This window comes from Herpailurus yagouaroundi, unplaced genomic scaffold, assembly GCF_014898765.1.
Source record: "Herpailurus yagouaroundi ecotype Mexico unplaced genomic scaffold, PumYag 188, whole genome shotgun sequence".
Taxonomy (NCBI): Eukaryota; Metazoa; Chordata; class Mammalia; order Carnivora; family Felidae; genus Herpailurus; species Herpailurus yagouaroundi.
The window spans coordinates 35,428,829-35,454,086 of NW_024412419.1; the positions used below are offsets into that span (position 1 = coordinate 35,428,829).

Below are 25,258 nucleotides of genomic sequence, written 5' to 3' on the forward strand. Positions count from 1 at the left end.
CGGTCGCCGCGCGGGGCCTGCCTGCCGTTGGCCGACGGGGGAGCGCGCCGTCGGGGCCCGCGGGCTGGCCGGCCGGCTCTCGCTGCGGGCTCCGCTCCTGCCCTTCGCCGACCCGGAGACCCCTCGGCTCTAGCCTCCTCCGCGGTCAGGCGTTGCTGCTAGCGACGCTCCCTCGGCGCGGCGGTACCTGCAGGTGGCCGGGGAGTCCCCTCAGGCGTCAGCGCTGCGCCCCGTTGGCTGGGAATGAGACTGTCAGCGCCTGGGGGGGGTGCCCCCCTGCGAGGCCGGGGTGTCCTTTCAAAGCGGCGGCGCTGTGCCCCCCGTGAGGGGCGCGGGCGGCGGGCGGAGGCACCGGTGCGGGATGGCTCACGGTCCCTGGCGCTCCCTCTGGCCGCGGTTCCGGCAACCGCCCCGCCGCCGTCCAGAGGCGAGAGGCAAAGTGAGCGGGTTCGGAGGCGGCGGAGAGCCGGCTCCGCGAGGCGGGGGCGGGGCCTCCTCGCGGTTCCCCCTCCTCGCCTCCCGGCTCAGCTCGGCTCACCTCCCTCCACGCGCCGCCCTCCTCTGCCCACCCGCGCCCGCACCTCCCGGGCCCGCTCGGCTGGGATTCCCCGGCGCCCCGCCCTGGACCTCGGGCTCCCCGCCTCGTGACGCCGTCCTCCCCCTCCGCTCCCGCCCGCTGCGGCCAGGAGTGGTCCGCGGGGCGGGGAAGGGAGCAACGGGGAGCCCCGGGGGTGGGGGCGGCCAAGCCCCGCGGCCGGGGTGCCTGCTCCCGCGTGCCACCCGGGGCCATCAGGATGACTTGGGCGGCCCCCTTTTAACCGCTCCCCCCCCCCGCCAAATGGAGGCGGCAGGAGGGTAAGGAGGGGTGAGGACTGGGGTGCAGGATTTGAGGAGCGGGGGCAGACGGCGTTTGGAGAGCTTTTTCCAGAAACTATCCGGAACCCAGCGCAGTTTCTGAGAGCGCCCCAAGGGATTTCTCAAAGAAGGCACCCCAGCAATTGCTTTTCTTGACGACTTGCTTTTCCTCTGGCGGCACGGAGACCCACATACCGCTCTAAAGGCGACCACACACCCCAGCACCCAGGCTCGTTGTCGCCCTCCCGCCTGTCCTCCCGCGGAAGGGAGGGGCCCCACCCCCAGCGTTGTAGGGCGCGGGTCCTAAAAGGGCGCCTACGTGTACCTCTCCTGGACACCCTCCCCCCCCCCCCCCCCCGCCAGGACGCTTTCTGTAGAGTGGGGTGAAAGTCAGGAGAATCGCTCTGCCACTGGCAAGAACACAATTTTCCTGTAGCCTTCATCTGCGCCCTCCTTTTCATAATGTCTTGATTTCCCCTGTGCACCCCCGAGCCGGCTGCAGCACTGGCTCTTGGAGCTTGAAGTGCCCTTTAAGGCTCCTCAGAGCGAACTGCCCTGCCTTCTGGTCGAAGCGCAGGGAGTGGATTCCACTTGGCAGGGATTATTTTAAACTGCTACCTGCAATTCACGCGACATCCGACACCGGTAGCCCAGCCCGCGCGGTGCCCGCCACAGGCGAAACAGGTGAGTTGTAAGGCAAACTGTTCAATGCAAAACAAATACTGGAATTGAAAATAAGGGTGGGGTAGGGGTGGGGTGGGGTGGGATGCGGTCTTCTGACCGCCGAGTAACCCAGCTGGTTACTGGGAAGGGTTTTACTTTGCCCTTCACTTTTCATAATTTTGTAGGATTGTCCCGTGCCCACTAGAGGTCACCATAAAGAGTCATTTTGCCCTGATTCTAGTGTGGATTCAGCTAAAAAGCAAGACACCTACAAATTCAAGTGCCTATATCCCTTCTCACAAAGTAAAATCCCTCTGGGTGGTTTCTTAAAGAATGGAAATCTCTATATGTTGTTTATCCCTTGACTTGGATAATTTATCTTAAAAGCACTTAATGTGATTAAAGGCTCAAAAACAAGAGTTGTTTGTTTGCAAAGTAGCTACTAAACCAGGAAAACATCCTGAAGGAAATGAGTTTCAAGATAGATGGTTTCAAGAGGTGGTGGTCCTGTGCTGGCAGAGAGAAAAGAACAGAAAAGCATTCCAAATAGAATCTCAGATGTAAAGGATTAAAGTCTGTAAAGGAAGCTAATGCATTTGCTTGGCTCAAAGGAAGGGGATCTCAACTGCAGAATTTAGATTTCAAACTCGAAGTAATGGGATGCCTGAATGTTTTAATAACAAAAATGGCTTGATGAAAGCTTCATTCAGGAAGGTTCTTTTGCCCTTCAATTTATTCTAAGGAGAAGACCATTTCTGCCACCCAGGAATGGGAACCCCAACCCAAATCTTTGTAGATGAGGAAAAGCCAGTTCTTTCTTTTCTTTTCCCTTTTTTTTTTTTTTTTTTTCTTTTTTGAGGCAGTGTCAGTTCTGAAAAACACTGAGACCAAGGACTCAGCAAGGCTTGGAAATGGTTTGTTATAGGATATGAGAATGGAGAAAAGTTTGCGGATGTGAGCAGAGAGAAGAAACTGGCTTCATTCCAGCAAAAGCCAATTCCTCGGGGAGTTGTTGAAAATACCTTCTAGAAGCATCACAGCAACAGAACAACTATTTTGTTGATTATTTTCTCCAACGTTACTATATCTATTTCCTGTGTTCTCTATCTAAAATCCCTTTAAAGTCTGTTGACTGAACCAGTTGGAGAAATATCACATTTTAAATTAAATTTGAGCTTAGAAAACAAATTAATTTGATGATAATATAATTTGTGCCTCCTAGGTATATTTTCATAAAATTTCTTAGAGAGGTAGGTTTAAATAATTTCATTTGTTTCAAGAGTAATATGTTTATTTGATTTTAATATCATCAACCAGTGCTGCCGCAGCAATACCCAAATCATGTTCTTTTTCTCCCCCCTCAAATCACATTCTTAAACAAAACGATAAGATGCAGAAATGATGGGCTTGTCTCAATATAATCCAGTTTAGAAAATATTCTTAAAAACTATGTTCTTAGAATTACTAAAAATTCTATTCCTTTGTATTTTCAAAAGACTACTTTGAGAATCATTTCATCTAAATTCTTTTCGGGATTCTGGATGATATTTAGGGCTTTCATAATATAAATCTTTAGAATGCATTAAAATTTAAAGGCACCAGGCAGAATTTTAGAGTTTGAAAGAACCAAGAGATTGTCTCGTCAAAATTTATCAGCCCATTATTTAGGGAGGAGTAACAAGATGTCAGAGATGTGGCTGTAACTTGCCTAAGGTTCCCCATAGCAGCATAATGGTAGAGCCCAGGCTGGAACCGAGTTTTCTAGCTCCAAACTCTGGTCACTCGATCTCCAGGGCCTGTCTTCCTGCCACAACCTTCCGTCTGATCTCTCCATGCTCCAGTTCTTTCCTTCCTCTGTGAATCCTGTATTATGCCACCAGACAGCTCTTTCTGTTCATTTTGATCAAGCCATTCCCCAGTTCAGAACCTTAAAGGACTATAGATCTGTGGAATTACAAGTTGTCTAATAACGAGTCTGAACTGGTTATTAAGGCCCTCCCTAGATTGAAATTCTGGCTGCACAATTTATTTGCTAAGTGATCTGGAACAAATTCTTTGAGCCTCGGTTTTGTCATCCATAGAATGGAGAGAATGGTAGCTTTATCATAGGGTGACGTGAGGATTAAGAGATCATATGAGGGTGTCCTACAGCTCAGGGCATGATACTAGAAAATTCACTTTGTGTATGCTTCCACTAGCCCAGTCAAGCCATGCTCACTCTTATTCCGGTGTTCTAAATAAAAACAAATGGATTCATCTAAAAATGTGACCAAGCAGGGGCGCCTGGGTGGCTCAGTCGGATAAGCGTCCGACTTCAGCTCAGGTCACGATCTCGCGGTTTATGAGTTTGAGCCCCGCGTTGGGCTCTGTGCTGACGGCTCAGAGCCTGGAGCCTGCTTCAGATTCTGTGTCTCCCTCTCTCTTCTAACCCCTCCCCTGCTCACATTCTGTGTCTCTCTGTCTCTCAATAATAAATAAACATGTAAAAAATTTTATTTAAAAAAAATGTGACCAATCACAATAGTAACCTAAAACATCAAAAATTCAGTGAAACGTGCTGCCCCTCATACTGCTGAGTCTGAGTGGAACACACATTCCTCTATCACTTAGCATTGCACAACTAGTTGTGCTCCGGGACTCTGAACACCCTGCCCCAAAGCTTTATAACTTGAAATACCCTGTGGGCACTATCGGTCTTTGCTGCTTACTTATTGATTGCTTTGAAAAGCTCTCACCCTGCTGTTATTTCTTATTTCCAAGTGTTTATGGTTACACCAGCTTATTTCTCAGCATCTGCAGAATCAGTGGATGCTTTAAAAGGTCAGTTTTTTTCGGGCACCTGGGTGGCTCAGTTGGTTGAGCGTCCAACTTCGGCTCAGGTCATGATCTTATGGTTTGTGAGTTTGAGCCCCGCGTGGGGTTGGGCTCTGTGCTGACAGCTCAGAGCCTGGAGCCTGCTTCAGATTCTGTCTCCTTTTCTCTCTGCCCCTCCCCACTTGTGCTCTGTCTCTCTGTCTCTCAAAAATAAATAAATGTAAAAAAAAATTAAAAAAAAAAAAAGGTCAGTTTTTTGAACGGAAACATAGCCTTCCAATGTCTTTAATTTTATATAAAAGAAAGACTCTAATGACTTCACCTACTATGCACAGTTACCCAAGTAGAAGATAAAACTGCAATTTTTAATAAGTTGCCCTCAAAACCGTCTCACCACCTGAACCCCGTTCTTTTTTTTTTTTTTTTTTTAATGTTTATTTATTTTTGAGAGAGACAGAGCATGAGTAGGGGAAGGGGAGAGAGAGAGGGAGACATAGACTCCGAAGCAGGCTCCAGGCTGTGAGCCATCAGCACAGAGCCCAATGCAGGCTTGAACCCATGAATCATGAAATCACAACCTGAACCGAAGCTGGACACTCAGCTGACTGAGCCACCCAGGCTCCCTGACACAAACCCTGTTCTTAACCCTGTTCTTAAACCCTGTGGTGAGAAGCCACCAGAGGGATTTTCACCCTCACCAGTGTCCTGCCTTATTCTCTGCTCCAGGACATTTTATGCTCTTAAAGCATAAAGGAACACTATCTTCCTTAAATCTCCAGCTTTGAGAAGATCACTGTGTAATCATTATAAGGGGAGGCATAATTTTACCTCCAGCATTTTAGGGTTTTTGACTGGGCCTAAGAATTAAGCTGATATAGGACAAATTAATAGAGAAAAGCATACAAATTTAAGTTTTATGTGACCTAGGAGCCCTCGTAAGAAAACAAAGACCCGGGGCACCTGGGTGGCTCACTTGGTTAAGCGTCCGACTTCGGCTCAGGTCATGATCCCATGGTTTGTGAGTTCAAGCCCCGCATCGGGCTCTGTGCTGACAGCTCAGAGCCTGGAGCCTTCTTTAGATTCTGTGTCTCCCTCTCTCTCTCTGCCCCTTCCCTGCTCCTGCTCTTGCTCTGTCTCTCAAAAATAAATAAATGTTTAAGAAAACTTAAAAAAGAAAATGAAGACCCAAGAAAGTAGCAGAACCTAAATGGTTTTTTTTTTTTTTTTGAGGGAAAGAGAATCTTAAGCAGACGCCAATGCGTGAAACCCAACGCAGGGCTCGATCTCATGACCACGAAATCATGACCTGAGCAGAAATCAAGAGTTAAATACTTAACTGACTTAATCACCCAGGTGCCCCACTTAAATGCTTTTATATCGGTTGAACAAAGAAAGGCAGTTACGGAAAAGTAACTAAAATATATGGGGAGGCTAAAGGAAGACAAATTGTTTTGACAAAGTCTGCTTGTACGGAACTCTCTCCGCTTCAACTTCTCTCATCCTTGATGATAAAAATGGTACTTAACTCCTAGTATAGGGAAGACATCTTCCATATGGGGGTTTCATCTGCTTTTAGAAAGAAAAGGGGGAAGATCAGAGCACCCTTCTTGTACCTGATGTTTTTGTAAGTGCTTTTAGCTCAAAGTGATCCTTATGCCAAAGTGGCATATTTTAGAGTGGCATATTCTGCTACCCTTCAGCATTAACAGCAAAAACATTGTTGGTGCCTTTTACAGAATGGCCCTTCTCCTTTATCTTCACCCACCCCTCATTCCTATGCTGCTATGTTGGATGGTGGTATAATGGCCCCTTCTCCCCACTACCACTCCTTGCCCCTTGCTGCTTACCGTAACCGAGAGCCCTTACTGTGTGGCACCACAGGCTCAGCTTTCCACAAAAACCTCTTCCTCTAACCCTCACTTTCCAAATAAGGAAATGAGGCTTCAAGAGGTTGGACTTGCTTAAGGACCCACAGCTGCTAGGAAGCACTAGCCCCAGTACGGAAACCCAAAGGCCACGCAGGGTCTCCTGCCTACCATGTTATCTCACCACTGACTCCCCTCTCTACCAAGCATCAAATTCCCCTGGGGAGGGAGGAACGATTTTGGTTGATCCAGAGACAAGAATCTGACAAATCTTGAAGGGGGTCATTCTACAAGATAGCTAATCTTCAAAGAGTCACCTTCAGATCCTGAGATATTTAAGCAGGAGAGGATATAATGTCTGATATTTGCTTCAAAATAATCAAGGGGGGGGCGCCTAGGTGGCTCAGTTGGTTAAGCATCTGACCAGCTCAAGTCATGATCTTGTGGTTCATGAGTTCAAGCCCCACATCGGGCTCCGTGCAGATGGCTCACAGCCTGGAGCCTTCTTATGATTCCGTGTCTCCCCCTCTCTCTGCCCCTTCCCAGCTTGTGCTCTGTCTCTCAAAAATAAATAAACATTAAAAATTTTTTAAGAAAATAAGCAAGAGCAAGTGGATTGAGGACATAGATGAAACAAGATTAACCATGAGTTGATAATTGTTGAAGCTGAGTGATAGAGTTCATGATATTAATCTCTCCCCATTTGTATTTATTTCAAATTGTCCATAATACAAAAATAAAAATAAAAATTTTAAACCTTGAGCTTCATTTAAAAAAAATTTTTTTTTTATGTTCATTCATTCTTGAAAGACAGAGACAGAGCACAAGCAGGGGTGGGGCAGAGAGAGATGGAGACACAGAATCTGAAGCAGGCTCCAGGCTCTGAGCTGTCAGCACAGAGCCCGACGCGGGGCTCGAACTCACGAACTGCAAGATCATGACCTAAGCTGAAGTCGGACGCTCGACCAGCTGAGCCACCCAGGCGCCCCGAGCTTCATTTAAGCTTATTTATGAATGTTGACAATTATTCCTTCACACCAGATCAGAATGTACCTCTTCATGATGTCTATAATGAAGAGTCCCTCTAATTTCTCTAGAGTATAAAAAAGCTGAACACACATTCGACAATGCCTATTAAAATTTTAAATGCACACACCTAATGGTCCAGCAATTTTAACACTAGGAATTTATCCTATAAGTTCACATATTTCATAGAGACGTACATTTAAGGATCATTGCACTGTTTTCAATAGCAAAAGTCTAGAAACTAAATGTCCATAATTAGGGAACTGTGCTAAGTCCTGTGCTATGGGTTAAATTATGCCTTCTTTATATTAAAGATACATGGATATATTGGGGTGCCTGGGTGTCTCAGTTGGTTGAGCATCCAACTCTTGATTTCAGCTCAGGTCATGACCTCAGGGGTCATGGAATTGAGACCCACATCAGCCTCCACACTGAGCATGGAGCTTGCTTGGGATTCTCTCTCTCTTTCTCCCTCTGCCCCCGTGCTCTGCTCATGCTCTCTCTCTCTCTCAAATAAAAAATAAATTTTTAAAAATACATGGAGGGGTGCCTGGGTGGCTCAGTCAGTTAAGCGTCCGACTTCAGCTCAGGTCATGATCTTGCAGTCCGTGAGTTCGAGCCCTGCGTCAGGCTCTGTGCTGACAGCTCAGAGTCTGGAGCCTGTTTCGGATCCTGTGTCTCCCTCTCTCTCTGACCCTCCCCCATCCAGGCTGTGTCTGTCTCTCTGTCTCAAAAAAAAATAAACGTTTAAAAACAAATACATGGATATGAATATATGATAAGGCTTCTGAAAGGATACATAAAATACAGTTACGGGTAATTGTTTCCTAGTCGAGGGACTGGGAAGGTTAGAGTAAATATGAGACCTACTTTTATTGGTTGTAAACCTTCTGTGTGTTTTTTTTCTTTTAACTGAGTTCAAAGATTATGTTTTCAGTTTAAAAAAAAAAAAAGTTCAAAAAAGAAAAATTCTCAGTACATGTCCTCCTACCAAATTCTCTTTTCCCTTGGGCCAGTTCTTGGTGTATCCTGCTCGGCTCAGTTACATCTGGGACCAGGCACCCACTGCTCCCTCTGCCTGGAACACTCTGACCCAGAGCATTATGTGGCTGCCTCCTTGTTTCTCAAGTCTCAGTTCAAAGGTCACTTCCTTGGAGAGGCCTTCCCCGAACACCCATGCTAGTGTATGAGCCTATTTTTTTAATCCCCTTATCACGATTTTAAAAAGAATCATCTTGTTCATCCACCTGTTACTTGTTTATCATCTGTCTCCCCCATCAGACTCTGCTCACTCCCTTCGAGAACGGGGACTGGTTCACAGCAACGTCCTAGAGCAGCTCCTAGAACAGCACCGGGCTCCTTGCTGAAGCGCAATAACTGTATGTTGAATGAGGGAATAAATGACTATTGTTTTTGATTAAAATAATGTTCTAAATCAAAACAGGAATGCTTAAAATAATGTTCTCTGTGGGCGCCTGGGTAGCTCAGTCAGTTAAGCACCTGACTCTTGATCACAGCTTAGGTCTCGATCAAGCCCCACCCTGGGCTCCATAATCGGCATGGAGGCTACTTTAAAATGGTACTTTAAAATAATGGTAATAATAATAATGTTCTCTGCGTGCTGAACTGGCAGTGTCAGTGTATACATAATAGTGAAGTTAGAAATGACCAACTTGAAAAAAACAAGCTCTTTCTGAAAAGCCACTTCAGTTTCGTTAAATGATTGGCATACTGGCAGAGAAGATCTTGGCACTGTTTTCCCCCAGACCTACAGCGTATGCCAGCTCCCTAGCATTAAAAGCACTGCAGAAGCTCTACTCATTTAGCAGGCCCCAACCCTGGGTCAGGCCCCAACCCTGAAGTCCTTACCTAGCAAATGCTTTCATTAGAAAAATTCTTGGAATCAGTTCTATTCGTGTCTGGGTCCCGTCATCCACCTGTACCTGTCCTTGGAGGAAGGACATATTGTGGAAGCAGACTAGAGGCTTCAAGGGAAAAAAACTGGCCATGACTGAATTAAACACTTCAAAGTTATTACCAAAAAAATAAATAAAACTGTCCAGAAAGGGTTGGATGTGGATCCAGGAGGTTCTGTGTATCTTGGCTCAGGAACTATAGAAAATATGGAAAGTAATCTAAAAGGCTCTTGCCCTGATGGTAGACTGACATCTCAGAGACCCTACTGGCTGATTGGGTGTTCCAGATCAGCAGGAGAAGCTTTCCAGCAAAGCAGGCTTTGAGCCCAGACAGGAAGGAAGTGGGAGAGCCAAGCAGAGAGAGAGGGATTCCCCCACTTTGCCCCTTACCACATCACAGGGCATATTCAAACAGCCCAAGAAAGGATTCTCCACACAAGAAAAATCAAAGACATTTTCAAAATGAATGAAAGTTCCCTGCTGCGTTCTATCCATTCTGCAAAGAAGAGAGCTGCCTTTATCAACATTAATGAACCAAAATTAACTAGTTTAGGAGTCTGCTTTGAAAAACACCTGCTGTTCTTACCCTTCTGTCCCTGTAACAATCTTGTTTCCCTGCCCCACAATCCCAGCCCTCCTCCCCACCCCCACCAATGCCCACTGCTATTATTTCTGCCTCAGAGGAAAGATTGGGGCTGGAGTTGACTGAAACGAAGCTTATGGTATTCCTGGAAATGATCTTCTCGTAGATGCAACCAAAATAGCATTGGCTCCACACTTAATAATTGATACACTCTTCAACAGCGATTGCATTTTTCGCTAAGGTACAGGATTTAAAATACAGACTGTTTTTCTCCAGTTCTTAACCGGAGGTAAAATCATCCAGCTCCGGTTTGTGTGATCCCATACCCTTCTACGGCAAAACCCCAGCCTCTGTTTTCCCTGAGATACATGTCCAACGGGTTAGCAAAAAGTATGCTTTTAGTGGAAAGCTGAGAAATGCAGCAATCTGGAAGATTTACAGTTTTTAAAGGAGGTCTGGAGCAGATGCAATTACGTCGGTATAAGCCTCGCTAAGGCCTGGGTCGGAGAACAGAGCCAATGGCTCAGCAAAAAATGCTCAACTGAGTGCTGGCTGTAATGCCACGTGGCTAAGTGGCATCAGATCCTATCTTCAGCTAGGACCTTCCTATGCCTGAGAGGGACCTTGCCCTCTGCTTAACATTTGTTAGTACCGTCGGGCTTCCAAGGAGGATTTTTTTTTCCTTTCCAGAGGAAAGTAATCACAAATAAAAAATCTTTGTAGCAAAGGAACACCGAGAAGCTTTTTATACCCTTTCACTAGCTTCTATTGTGATGGATGAAACTGCAAGAACAATTAGAGTAAATGTCAGTGTAAATCTCCAAAGAAAGAAGAAAATAGGCTTACCAAGTTCCCTTTGCCGATGCCAAGGCATTCTCTTCTCTCGATGTAGTCTGTATTTAACTTAGATGGTGTCAAGGGATCAGCAGCAAACGCTCAATGACTATACCAGTGGGCTATCTCAGTAGCAACAGATACTTCACGGAAAGGGAGAAATTGTGAATATAACTCCCATTGAATCAGCATTAGTCAGGACTTTCCATTTATAGTTCGCTGTGATTTCCCCCTAGTGACCAAGTCAAGAGTGATATTTATATACCGTATAGATTAAACATTGCTAAGACATCCCCTCACTTATAGGACCCTTATGGAAGCCAGTTTGAATGGTGCCACTCAATCCATTCTCCCAAACTGTGAAAATGCAAGGTATACAAGTAACCCTGCCACTTCATTTGAGTCCGTCACCATGGGATCCTCTAGAGGAATGTTCACTCTTGTCCTCACTTCTAACCTGCTAAATAATCAACTAGGCACATAGGAGAGGCTGGCATCTCCGGTTACCCCTTCAGGGGGCAGCCCATTTTATCTCTGCCTTAGCAAGTGCCTTGTGGGACGTTTCGGGTATTTTTTAGATGTTGAACTATAGTGATTCATATTGCAAAAACCAATTAGGGTCAGAAGGACTTTAAGGAACAAAATGAGAACAACTTGGAATACTTGCCATCATTGAGCGTCAGTGGGTCAATCTTCTCAGTTTCACACATATCCTTGGAACTGAACATTTCAGGAGCTAAAAGAAGAACCTGCCTGAGGGCCACGAGGAGGCCTAGAAAGAAAAGACCAGTGACCACACCCAGGAAAAGGGATGGGTTCTAAGTTACGAAGAAAGTGGCCTCCAGAGACCACATTGTCAATGGGAACACTACACTTAAAGCTATCACGGGACATAGCTCCATGGAAGAGTATAACGAGACCTATCAAGACCTGCTGGAAAGACATTTGGAAAGTTAGGCCCAGCTGATTTCAAGTCCAGGCAATGAGACCTGGAATCAATAAGCTGGGAATCAAGGAGACTCAGAAGGCCAGAGAAGCACACAGGTCACCAGGCATCCCAGGCTGGTCTGAGAGGCAAATGGAAGCTCATTCTCAGGAAGGCCAGGGAAAGATCTCAGACTCCCATCAGACCAGCAATACTGGCCCTCCTCCTCCCCCTCAGGTTGAGAGATAGAAATGAGGGCTCGAAGAATCCCAGGCCTGTAATAAGGAAAGTTGGGAAGATCATGGTTATCTCAGGACAAGAAAACTGTGCTGCTAGCTCACCATTTTTATGCTGTTTGTACAAAATCTATACGTTCATGTTTTTATTTGTGTGCGTGTGTGTGTGTGTGTGTTTATTTTAAAAGCTCTTTCTGTAAAAGTTCAGTTTGTGTTTATTAAACCGAAGGGAAAGGGATTTGGGTTTCAGGGCAATAGCCACAGAGATAAATTTTAAAAACACCATAAATATTGCTCCCTTTTCCTTTGATCCAGGCTTTTTATTAAGCAAAAAAAAAAAAAAAAAAAAAAAAAAAAAGGACACATCTTCATGAAACTCAGTGGACCCTGGTTTAGGATTCCAACTCAACCAGGTCCCTGGGTGTCCAGCTGACTGCCTTTCTCCTTCCCCACCAATGGGTTTACAAAATTCTAATTATCTTACTTTACTTATTTTTTAAACATTTATTCATTTTTGAGAGACAGAGCATGAGCAAGGGAGGGGCAAAGAGAGAGGGAGACACAGAATCCAAAGCAGGCTCCAGGCTCTGAGCTGTCAGCACAGAGCCCGACGCGGGGCTCAAACTCACAAACCGTGAGATCATGACCTGAACCGAAGTCAGGCACTCAAGTGACTGAGCCACCCAGGTGCCCCCAGAATTCCAATTTTTATAGGCTTACAAACTCAAAGCAAATGTTATAGTTTTATTTTGCAAAATGGCAATCAATACCCTTACATTCAGAAGGAGAGAAATGACTATGGGAGCTTAAGTCTAGACATGAAACAGTAAATGTGACTGAGAAATCTAGTGGTGACAACCCACGGACATCAGTGCAGCCAAAGTCCATTTAAGCACCTTTTAATGTAGAGAGAAAGCAGAAGAGAGAATGCATATCAAAGTGTACAAAGAGGGGTGCCTGGGTGGCTCAGTTGGTTAAGCATCCAACTCTTGATTTTGGCTCAGGTCATGATCTCTCAGTCATAAGATCAAGCCCCACATTGGGCTCCACAATGGGCGTGGAGCCTGCTTTAGATTCTCCTTCTGCTCCTCCCCACCCCCGGAAAAAAGCCCACAAACTATACAAAGAAATTAAGAACCCATAATGGAAACAAAAGTAAGCCTTTGAAAAAGTATAGCACATTTTATCTTAGGTGAGGAAATAAAGTTTGAAAATACAGTTGAGTTGAACGTACTCAGCACCCAGATCTTGGTTTCTTTTTTTTTTTTTTTTTTTTTAATTTTTTTTTTTTTTTAACGCTTATTTATTTTTGAGACAGGGAGAGACAGAGCATGAACGGGGGAGGGTCAGAGAGAGAGGGAGACACAGAATCTGAAACAGGCTCCAGGCTCTGAGCTGTCAGCACAGAGCCCGACGCGGGGCTCAAACTCACAGACCGCGAGATCATGACCTGAGCCGAAGTCGGACACTTAACTGACTGAGCCACCCAGGCACCCCCAGATCTTGGTTTCTAATGCTACTCTCCAAAAAAGGAACTCAAAAACACTGCAATGATGGCAGTATGTCAAAGCAACAGACAAGTCAACAAGAAGGACTTCCAATGGTGAAAGCTAGAACAATTTGAACAAAATGGTCAACATCACCAATGATACCTTGTGAATAGTAAGTACCCCTTGAAATGAGGTGATGAGAATGACACATTATCTCTGGTCTTCTTCCCCAAAACCTTTCCCAAACTGGCTCTTCTTCTGCTTGGCCTTTCTACCCTAATGTCCCAGCTTCCTAGCTCCAACCTCAAGTCCTTGACTTTGATAAATACCTCACTCCTTTGTCCTGACATCTCCTAGAACTGACAAACCTCTATTGGCGTTCTGTCTTTGACACTTCTGTGATAGGCAGCCTGTAAGATGACCCCCAGTGATTTCTTGGATAGTCTCCTCCTCTAGAGTATGGACTGGACCTAGTAACTCACTTCTAATCAATAAAACACAGCAAAGGTGATACAATGATATTTTCAAGATTAGTTTACAAAAAGACTGCAGCTTCCATCTTGGGTGTTCTCTCTTGTTCTCTCTCATTTGCTCACTCTGAGGAGGGAAGCCAGCTGCCATGTTGTGAGCTGCTCTACAGAGAGGCCCATATGGCAAGGAGACGATGTGCCTGGTCAACAAATAGAGAGGACCCAAGGCCTACCAACAGCCACAGGAGTGAACTTGGAGGCCGATCCTACCCTAGTTGAGCCTTGTGATGACTGCTGCCTCAGCCAGCAAACTGACTGCAACCTTGTGAGAGATCCTGAACCAGAGACAGATAAGCTGTGGCCAGATTCCTGACAACAGAAACTGAGATAATAAATGTTGTTTAATACTGCTACGTTTTGGGGTAATTTGTCACACAGCAATAGATAACCAGTATACCTCTCAAACCCTTGTACCACCTTCATGGGTAACTCAGACTGGGTGAGCCCAACGTCACACTTAGAAACCAGGTATCATTATGCAGGGCCATGAATGAGAGTTCAAAAGGAATGAGTGGCACCCAAGAGTAGGCAGAACCTGGGGTGCCTGGATGGCTTATTCGGAAGAACATGCAACTCTTGATCTTGGGGTTGTGAGTTTGAGCCCCATGATGGGTATAGAGATTACTTAAAATAAGGGGCGCTTGGGTGACTCAGTTGGTTAAGCCCAACTTCAGCTCGGGTCATGATATCGCTGTTTGTGAGTTTGAGCCCCTCCATCAGGCTTTCTGCTGTCAGCACAGTGCCCACTTCAGATCATCTGTAGACCTCGCTCTCTGCCCCTCCCCTGCTCGCATGCACACACATGCACTCTGTCTCTCTCTCAAAAATAAATACTAAAATATAAAATTAAATTAAAAATGTAGGCAGAACACTTTCCTTTTCATTAATTCAAGCCAGTTTGGGAAGCCTTTTGTCAGACTGGCTAATCTAGGCTGGCTAGTTGCCAGATAATTGTATCTGATTCCTTCTAAGGCAGCTGAGCCAAGCTGTCCAAGTTCCTCATGCAAATAGATAATTTACTAATCTTTCCAGCTGTGTGATAGAGGCTGACTGAGCAGTCTTCCTAATTTTAAACCCGACTGGGGAGACTGAGAGATAGTTAACAACATGCTCCCTTCCTAACTTTGACATGCTGTAGGATCATGAGGTTACTCCCGGCAGAATATAAGATATCTGTGTCTCGAATTTGTGGGAAGCGTATAGTCAGGGCACAGTGGCGTCTCCAGGAAGGTTGGGGCAGATGACTTGTGGCTCTTGGTATGGGGCTTGCTCTGGAATAATGTTATTCCAGTGGTCAGCCCCTCTGGAATAAGACACATAAGCCAACTGCTTAGCAGAACTGGAGGCCCCATGCTTCTAGAAGGCTCAGGGAAGAGCAAGAAGCCAAGGTATAGTCTTAATGGTAGAACAGAGATTAGACTGAGCTTCCATTCATCCCTCAGGTCCAAGCACAGGCAGAAGAAGGCAGAAGATCCATGTCCCTCTGAAACACGTAGACCCACGCTTATGGTGGGAGGTCATCGGACCCTCAAGGTACCTGCCAGAGTCTCCTGGAAAATTTGCAAAGCATGAAAGTAACAAACTGGGACCCTGCCAAGATTACCACTGCCTAGTATGTGTTCCAAGCTCTACACATTTTCAAAACCACCTCCAAGGCTCAGCTACTTTGAATAGCTTGTCCTATTCTTTAGCTGCTGTATCCCCACCTAACAAACTGAAGCTTGTGAGGCTTCCTGAACTAGGGTGTGGTCAGGCATTTGGATAATAATTCATGGGACAATTTTCCCTTCTCTGGAAATGTTCTCAGGCTGGTGACCAGGGTTCTTGTCTGTGTTTTTCCTCCCAGCTCCTGGCTAGAGCTGACTGAGAGGGAATGACAGCTGGCCCAGCCTGGGACAGCCACATTCTGTTGCTGGTGGATCTGGAGCATTCAATGAATCAATAACAACCAAGCCTCAGTGTTGGGAGCTGAATCCAGAATATTGCCCTACAGAAAATGTCCATGAACCAGCTGCCGAGGCCCCTGTAGCTGTGCCATTTCCCGTTCTTTCTGAGACTTTGTACTGAGCTCCTTTTTGTCAATTCTAGGAGTCACCCAGAAAAGCTTTCCACTCACCTCTCAATAATATTTTCTTGCAACTAAAAGAAACTTAACTAACACAAACTTCAACGTATATTTATTAGCAACATCTATGTGTAGTTACTGTGCTAGATTCTGGGAATTTAAGATGCAAAGATGAAATTTTTTAAGGATTTTATTTTTATGTAATCTCCATACCCAACATAGAGCTCAAACTCACAACCCTGAGATCAAGTCACATGCTGTACCGACTGAGCTAGCTAGGCGCCCCATAAAGACGAATTAAAAAAAAAATTTTTTTTTAATGTTTATCCATTTTTTGATACAGACAGAGCGTGAGTGGGGGAGGGGTGGAGAGAGAAAGAGAAACAGAATCTGAAGCAAGCTCCAGGCTCTGAACTGACAGCACAGAGCCCGACACAGGGCTCGAACTCACGGACTGAGAGATCATGACCTGAGCTGAAGTCAGACGCTTAACTGACTGAGCCAGCCAGGCGCCCCATAAAGATGAATTTTTAATCAATCATTATCCTAAAAGGACTTACAGTTCAATCTACATTTCTTGACCTTGGCCTCAAAGTTCTAAATGTGGGTGGACACAGGGTCTCCTCCTACCTCCCCACTGCTGGAATCTGGACAAAGCAATGGACCAGCCTCAACCAGGGAGATGAGACCATAGCAGATGGAGGAACCATAGGAAGGAACCTGGCCTCTAAATAACCTCAAGAGGCAAAGTTACCTCCTGACCTAGACACTCATCTCAGATGTTATGCGAAAGAGAAATCAGCTTCTTTGTTCTTAAAGTCACTGAATTTTGGGATTCTCTTTGGAGCAGTAACTTAGAGACCCTCTCTCCCCACGACTAATACAATCACCTCTTCAGAAACAGGGACGCTGTGGTATGGCCAGAGGTGGCCATCCTGAAGTACCTCTTCAGCCAGGGCATGCCAACTCTAGCAAAGGTGACCGTGGTCAAGTCTTGTTGAAGGTGAACCAACAGGCACTTGGTTATACTAATTGTGGGACCCATTAAAACTGCATTGATTAAATAAATGATTGCAGGTGCTTGGATTACAAAAAAAAAAAATCTTGGGGCACCAGACTGGCTCAGCTGGTAAAGCATGTGACTCTTGATCTTGGGGTTGTGAGTTCAAGCCCCACATTGAGCACAGAGCTTACTTTAAAAAAAGAAATCATGGGTGAGACCAAGATTCATGGCTCGGCCTATGTCCCACACTTCCCTAGGCCTCCAGGGTCCTGCCAAGATGATTAATGCATTCCTTGGAACTTCTATTGGCCCTGCCAACACTCGCTGTGCTCTGCCATGTGAACCCAGACAAATGACAGGCACCCCGAGGGCAGCTGCATTCACCCTCATCTCTGGGCCCTCTAGAAGATGGCCTGTGTTTCTGAGCCCCCCTCCCCCTATGTCTGGGCCATGATTTATTTTTTTATTCTTCCATTCAACATTTATTGAGAAATCCCTATGTGCCTGGCATTGTTGTATTTTCTGAGAATACAACAATGAACAAAACTCTCTGTAGTTTGGGAGCCTATGTTCTAATGGAGAAATGGAGATGATACAAAAAAAGTAAATATAAACATTCTATAAAGTACCTGAGCAATACTCCTCAAAACTGCGAAATAAAGTTTAATGATACATATTTTTTTAAGTAAGTATATGTTAGGTGCTGATTAATGCTATGAAGAAAAAGCAGGGTTAAGGCTTTTAGATAAGGTAGTCAAGGAAACCCTCTCCATTCAGCAGAAACCTCAGTGAAGGAAAGGGGTTAGGTGTGAGGCTTTGGAGGAGAGGGAAAGAGAGAGGAGTGTAAAGGCCCTGAGGCAGCAACATGCTGAGTGTGTTGCAGGAATACTAAGGAGGCCTGCATGGCTTTGTCTCATGTTAGTCACTCCCTTTCTTCCCTCCCCTCTCTCTCTCCCTCCCTTTCTTCCTTCCTTTCTTTCTTTTCTTTTTTTTTTTTTTTTATGTTTTATTTTGAGAGAGAAAGAGAGAGAGTGTGGGTGTGAGCAGGGGAGGGGCAGAGAGAAAGGGAGAGAGACAATCCCAAGCAGGCTCCATGCTCAGTGCAGACAGAGCCCAATGAGGGGCTCAATCCCATGACCTTGAGATCATGACCTGAACCGAAATCAGGTGTCTGATGCTCAACCGACTCACCCACCCAGGCGCCCCCTACCTTCTCTTTTTTACTGAAAAAGTATGTTGAATGTTCAGTTTGGAAGAACAGCTGGATGTGGCCCTGAGAATATGCTCATATGCAGCTATGAGCCCCTTAAGGCATAAGTCTTGACCTCCAGATATTACAAATAGACAAAGATAATGCAAGTTTGAAGAGCCTAGGGAAGGCATGTTGACTCAAACTTCAGTCTTCTGACATATTTCAAATACTTTTTCTTCTTCATAAAAAAAAAATACTGTTTTTTTTTAATGTTTATTGAGAGAGAGAGAGAGAGAGAGAGAGTAGGGGAGGGGCAGAGAGAGAAACACAGAATCTGAAGCAGGCTCCAGGCTCTGAGCTGTCAACACAGATCCCGACGCAGGGCTCGAACTCACGAACCGCGAGATCATGACCTGAGCTGAAGTTGGGTGCTTAACCAACTGAGCCGTCCAGACACCCCCTAAAATACTGCTTTTTAATAAGTAAAAATGTTGCACCTGGGTGGCTCAGTCATTTGAGCATGTGACATGATCTCGCAGTTCGTGAGTTCAAGCCCTGCATTGGGTTTTCTGCTGTTAGCATAGAGCCTGCTTTGAATCCTCTGTCTCCCTCTCTATCTTTGCCCCTCCCCCGCGCTCTCTCTCTCTCTCTCTCTCTCTCTCTCTCTCTCTCTCTTTTTCTCTCTTTTTCTCTCTCTCCCTGTGGCTCAGTCGGTTAAGCGTCTGACTTCGGCTCAGGTCATGATCTCGCAGTCTGAGAGTTCGAGCCCTGCATCAGGCTCTGTGCTGACAGCTCGGAGCCTGGAGCCTGCTTCTGATTCTGTGTCTCCCTCTCTCTCTGCCCCTCCCCTGCTCACGCTCTGTCTCTCTCAATAATAATAAATAAAATGTTTAAAAAAATAAATAAATAATAAAATGAATAAACATTTAAAAAATAAAATAAAAATGTCAAAATTCTTCTGCAGAGCCCTAAGACCTCCTCTCCTTTGCTTGTTAGGGGACATTCTCAGCGGGAGTTCATTATGCCCAGATCCTACCACTACATGTGAAAGCTTCATTCTACCATGAGATCTCTCCTTGGTTTCTGGACTCTCTAAGCACCACATATCTTTGTAGTGAGCCAAGGAAATTACCTATGTCTCTTGTAAAAGGAGCTTAGCTTTATGAGATAGACCTGGACCTTTGAATTCTGGCTTTACCACTGACTAGCTGTGTAATCTTAGGAAAATCACCTACCCTCTCTGAGCATCAGGGTTTTTGTTTGTTTGTTTTGTTTTTTTCCTATCTTGCTCATTTTCAGGTTTTTGGGCTTTTTCCTTTTAAGTAGTGGAGGCGTTTAAAAAATAAATTACTATGCAAAACCTTAATGTCTGAGTAGATAAACGAAGCCCTGCTCAGGTTGAGGGAGGGTTTGGAGAGCATAGAGTTCTAACCGCTAGGCATCCCCTTCACTCCCATTACATCCTATTCCACGTAGCCCCCAGAGGATCTCCACAAACGAGGAGCTTCATTCAGAGAGCACTGTTTGAAAATCACAGTTCTATCCACAGGAATTCATACAACTGCACCAGCCCTGGCCTTGATCCCTCCTACTCCAGGTCCTTGCCTGTCCTTAGGTGCCAAGAGCAATATGATGACCTCATATATCCATTGGGCAACTGAGAGCCAAGAAGGAGCCCTTCTGCACCTGACCTTACCCTGTGTCCCAGTTTTGATTTCCAATCTGAGGACTTGCCAGTTTCCCAAGTGATTAACATCAAGAATAACCTCACTCATCAGGTGATTCTGCCTCCTGAGCTTTCTGTTTCCTTTGCTAGATCTTAACTCTTGGCATTTGGGTAGCAATGGTGTGAGACTGCCAGTGTGAAGGATCAGCCATATAACTGAAAAGTACCAGAGGAACTTCCCTTTTAGACATCAGGTCGTCCAGGTGAGGCACGGAATGGAGATGGGGCTGGTCCATGACTATATGGACCAAGAGGCAAAGAAGATCTAAAAGATCCAAGAACACTGCAAAAAAAAAAAAAAAAAAAAAAAAAAAAAGCATCAGGGCACCTGGGTGGCTCAGTCAGTTAGGTGCCCGACTTTGGTTCAGGTCATGATCTCACAGTTTGTGAGTTAGGGCCCTGCCTCAGGCTCTGTGCTGACAGCTCAGAGCCTCGAGCCTGCTTCAGATTCTGTCTCCCTCTCTCTCTGCCCCTCCCCCGCTCACTCTCTGTGTATGTCTCCCTCTCTCTCTCTCTCTCAAAACTAAACATTTAAAAAAAATTTTTTTTCATGCATCAATCCAAAAGAGTCAGGCAGAGAGGCAAAAACCTCACCATGAGATTATAAACAGAGGCAAATTACAACCACGTGGAACTATTGAACACTTGAATGTAGCCAGCCCAAATTGAGATGCATTGTAAGTGTAAAATGTACACTGGATTTCAAAGGCTTGGAACAAAAAAATACATTACATATCTTTTTTTTTTTTTTTTTTTTTTTTTTTTTTTAAGTAAACTCTATACCCAATGTAGAGCTCGAGCTCATAAGCTCGAGCTCAAGAGTCACACACTTGGGGCAGCTGGGTGGCTCAGTTGGTTAAGCACCTGACTCTTGATTTAGGCTCAGGTCATGATCTCTCAGTTCATGAGATCAAGCCCTGCATCAGGCTTCACCCCGAGCCTGCTTAGGACTCTGTCTCTCCCCCTCTCTCTCTGCCCCTCCCCTGCTGGCGTATGCTCTCTCTCAAAATAAATGAACGTTAAAAGAAAGAGTCGCATGGTCTACTGGCTAAATCAGCTAGGCATCCCAAATGTAAAACATTTTGTTAATAATTTTTCTATTGATTACATATGATCCGATATAGTTTATAATGATTCTGTTTATACTGATTACCTTGATTATGTTGAAATTGATAGTATTTTGCATATTCTGGCTTAAGTAAGCTGTGTTATTAAAATAAACTTTACCAGGCGTGCCTGGGTGGCTCAGTTGGTTAAGTGCCTGACTTTGGCTCAGGCTGTGATCTTTCAGCGCAGAGCATCCTTGGGAATCTCTCTTTCCTGCTTTCTGCCCCTCCCCCACTCAAGCTCTTTTTCTCTCTCTCTTTCTCTTTTAAAACAAATGAATAAACTTTACCTATCTCTTCTTGCTTTTTCTTAACGTTTATTTATTTTTGAGAGGGAGAGATTGTGAGCGGGCAAGGGGAAGGGAGAGGGGCAGACAGAGGATCCGAAGCAGGGTCTGCACTGTCAGCAGAGAGCCTGATGCGGGGCTCAAACTCACAAACCATGAGATCATGACCTGAGCCAAAGTCGGATGCTTAACCAACTAAGCCACCCAAGTGCCCCTCTTTTTACTTTCTTTTTTTAATGTTTTTTAAAAATGTTTATTTATTTTTGAGAGAGAGAGATAGCATGAGCAGCAGAGGGGCAGAGAGAGAGAGACACACACACACAGAATCCAAAACAGGCTCCAGGCTCTGAGCTGTCAGCACAGAGCCCGATGCAAGGCTCAAACCCAGGAACTGCGAGATCATGACCCGAGCTGAAGTCGGACGCTTAACCAACTGAGCCACCCGGGCGCCCCTACTTTTTTTTAATGTGGCTACTAGAAAGTTTTAAATTGCATATATGGGAGGCGCCTGGGTGGCGCAGTCGGTTAAGCATCCGACTTCAGCCAGGTCACGATCTCGCGGTCCGTGAGTTCGAGCCCCGCGTCAGGCTCTGGGCTGATGGCTCGGAGCCTGGAGCCTGTTTCCGATTCTGTGTCTCCCTCTCTCTCTGCCCCTCCCCCGTTCATGCTCTGTCTCTCTCTGTCCCCAAAATAAATAAAAAACGTTGAAAAAAAATTTTAAATTGCATATATGGCTTATGGATATGGATAGTGGCAGTCTAGATTCTAGGTCCTCGAGAGAGGGTGAGGAAACAAAGAAGCAGGGACCATTCCAGATGGAACCTGAAGTCTTACGCTCAATGGGGAGGCAACGTTTAGAGTAACACCCTTTCAGCCTTTCTCTCAGAAGTAGCTCAGATGGAATCTTTCTACCTAGTTTGCTTGGTGGAAGGCCCTGACAATTTTGTGAAGATTCTGAAGGTGGGGTGCAGATTCCCATGGGACAGTACCCTTACTCACAGTGAGCCTGGAACTGGCCCCATCACTGACTCCTCCAATATACTCCAGTGCCCACTCTAGGTTACTTGATGGATGATTAAGTTCAGTTGCTTGTAATAGACAAAACCCCAAATAATGGTTGTATAAATAAGACAGGACTTTATTTCTCTCTTAACGAAAAAAATTTTTGTTAAGTTTATTTAAGTAATCTCTACACCCAACATGAGGCTCAAACTCACAATCCCTAGATCAAGAGTCACATGCTCTTCTGACTGAGTCAGCCAGGCACCAAGGAAAAAAATTTTTGAGAGATAAAAACTTCTGTCTTGTTTTGCTACTTTTTGGGGGGACTTAGTCTGTGATATGCAACAGAACCTAGTGAGAAGCATTGCATGGATTTCTAACAGCTATCTTGGACCGTGAGGCAATAAGCTAGATGGGGCAGCAAGATAGGCCCCAGGAACTGAGGTCCTGGGGCACCTGGGTGGCTCAGTCAGTTAAGTGGCCACCTCTTGGTTTCGGCTCAGATCATGATCTCACTGTTCGTGGGTTTGAGCCCTGCATCAGACTCTGCACTGCACTGGCAGCTGGGAGCCTGCTTAGGATTCTCTCTCTCTCTCCCGCTCTGTGCCCCTTCTGTCTCTCAAAATAAATAAATAAACATGGGGTGCCTGGGTGGCTCAGTCGGTTGAGCAGCCGACTTCGGCTCAGGTCACGATCTCGCGGTCCGTGAGTTCGAGCCCCGCATCGGGCTCTGGGCTGACAGCTTGGAGCCTGGAGCCTGTTTTGGATTCTGTGTCTCCCTCTCTCTGACCCTCCCCCTGTTCATGCTCTGTCTCTCTCTGTCTCAAAAATAAATAAACGTTAAAAAAAAATTTTTTTTAATAAAATAAATAAATAAATAAATAAATAAACATTAAAAAAAAAGAAAAAAGGCATTCAAGTCCTGAATAACAATGGAGCTATCCTTGGTTTATTGTCTCATGGTTCAAGAGGTCTATTAGAATTCACGTTCCAGGCAGAAGAAAAGTGAAAAGGGAGGGACTAAGATCTTTTCTTTCTTTTTAGGGAGATTCCCCCAAAGTACCCTATAATGCTTCTACCTGCATTTCATTGGTCAGACTTGGTCACATAGTACACCAACTTCAAGAGACACTGGGAAATGCCTTTTTTATTTTTATTTATTTTTATTTTTTATTTTTATTATTTTTTTAAACATTTATTTATTTTTGAGACAGAGAGAGACAGAGCATGAACGGGGGAGGGGCAGAGAGAGAGGGAGACACAGAATCTGAAACAGGCTCCAGGCTCCGAGCGGTCAGCACAGAGCCTGACACGGGGCTCGAACCCACGGACCGTGAGATCGTGACCTGAGCCGAAGTCGGACACTTAACCGACCTAGCCACCCAGGCGCCCCGGGAAATGCCTTTTTAAAAAAAAAAAATTTTTAATGTTTATTTTTGAGAGAGAGAGAGAAAGAGACCAAGGGAGGGAGAGCAGAGAGAGGGAGACAAAGAATCTGAAGCAGGCTTTAGGCTCTGAGGTGTCAGCCCAGAGCCCAACGTAGGGGTCGAACTCACAAACTGAGAGATCCATGACCTGAGCCGAAGTCGGACACTTAACTGACTGAGCCACCCGAGCTCCCCAAGAAATGCCTTTGAGAAAGATGAGTTACTGCCTTGAGTAAAATCATTGTTGTGTCACTAAGAAGAGGAAAATGAATACTGGAGTAACACATTTGTACCTGTTGATGATCTGCATCATTCTGGAAGGATTCACAGAATTGTCCTGCAGCTTTCAGCATGACCATGTAGATAAAAGATAGGGTATAGAGCATTGACCCTCCAAAGATCTCCCCTTCTGCCTCACGAAGATGGAGAGGGCATACAGCCAATCAAGTCTATGCACACAGAGGCAGGCTGTAGACCATGTCTACGGCAATCCTGCCTCATTGGCAAATTGGGTGATTAGGATAGTGGTTCCCTCATACCTCACGCTTGAGCATGGCACAGGTATGCCTGTCAGTGGCTTTGTTGGGCTCAGCTGGGAATTTGTCAACCAAATCAGCCTCCGAGCCTCACATCTACCACTAGAAAGGAGCTGCGCCTTCCTTACTCTCTGGCTGGAAATTTCAAAATGCCAGAGAAGGACTCTGGATGGTCCAACGTGCATCACACGTCCTGTCCACTCACAGGGGTTGAGTGGGGTGGAAGAAATAAAAGGGCCCAGCTGTACACAGACAAAATAATGCCCATTACAGCCAATAGTGGGCGTTAGCCTCGTAGAACTTTCGTTAAAATGAGAAGTGAAAATGATGTGAGTAGAACAAGTATTTCCCCTTTATTGTGAATCACCCCCCCATTTGATATTTGCCTTTTAGTTTTAGCCATTCAATAAACACTGCAAAGCACCCATTTTGTACTACACTCCTGTACCCTGCAGTATCCTTTTTTCAGTCAAAGTAACAGTTGATTGGTTTATAGCTTTCACCAAATCCGTTTCAGTCCTAAGGATATACTTCAGCCTCTTGATAGGATTTAGGTATTCTCCAAGTCTTCTCCGTAATACCTATTCTAACCACTTCTCCCGTTGAGGCCCCTACCTAGATGGCTACTGTCGATTGCTCCGTGGTTTTAAATAACAGCAGCCCGCTCAGATCGGCTTAGGCAAAAATGAAGACAGAAGCCATGAGTCCAAAAAAAAACAAGGGCCTTGGGAGGGAAATCTGGAAATGGAAGGCTGTGAGGAGCCAAGGCAGCCATTTTCTCCGGTTTTTTTGTTTTTTTGTTTTTTTTTTTAGCATATGTTCCCTGTCTCTGTCTATCTCTCTCTTTTAGGGGTTACATTGATGTTCCCTGCTTTATTCTGCTTTCTCTGCAGATGAACTTCCTCTGTGCTCACAGAAAGGATAGCTGACCTCCCCCTGCCAAAATTCCAAAACGTATGTACTCCTAGATCAAGTACAGAGACTCACGAGAGTATTTGTCATACTCTCACATTCTTGAGTAACTGACTCCCCTGAGTCAGGGGTCTTTCCCTTGTTCCCCTGTCAATGACAGACATGACCCTGATCCCCTGCTCTGTGCAGGGGGTGGGAGTGTGGGTGAGTTCTCAGAAAATGTAGGTCGGGGCATCTGGGTGGTTCAGTCAGTTACGCGTCTGAC

At 45.4% G+C, this 25,258-nt stretch overlaps 1 protein-coding gene across 1 annotated transcript in view; it reads left to right on the forward strand.

The window, feature by feature from the left end:
* Positions 1-1,025: 1,025 nt before the first annotated feature.
* The window catches only part of MTA3 (metastasis associated 1 family member 3), a 221,566-nt gene continuing 197,333 nt past the window's right edge, over positions 1,026-25,258 (forward strand). Inside the window, exon 1 of the mRNA XM_040496630.1 lies at positions 1,026-1,539. The gene's annotated coding sequence lies outside the window, so the exon portion shown is untranslated. The remainder of the gene's footprint in view (positions 1,540-25,258) is intronic.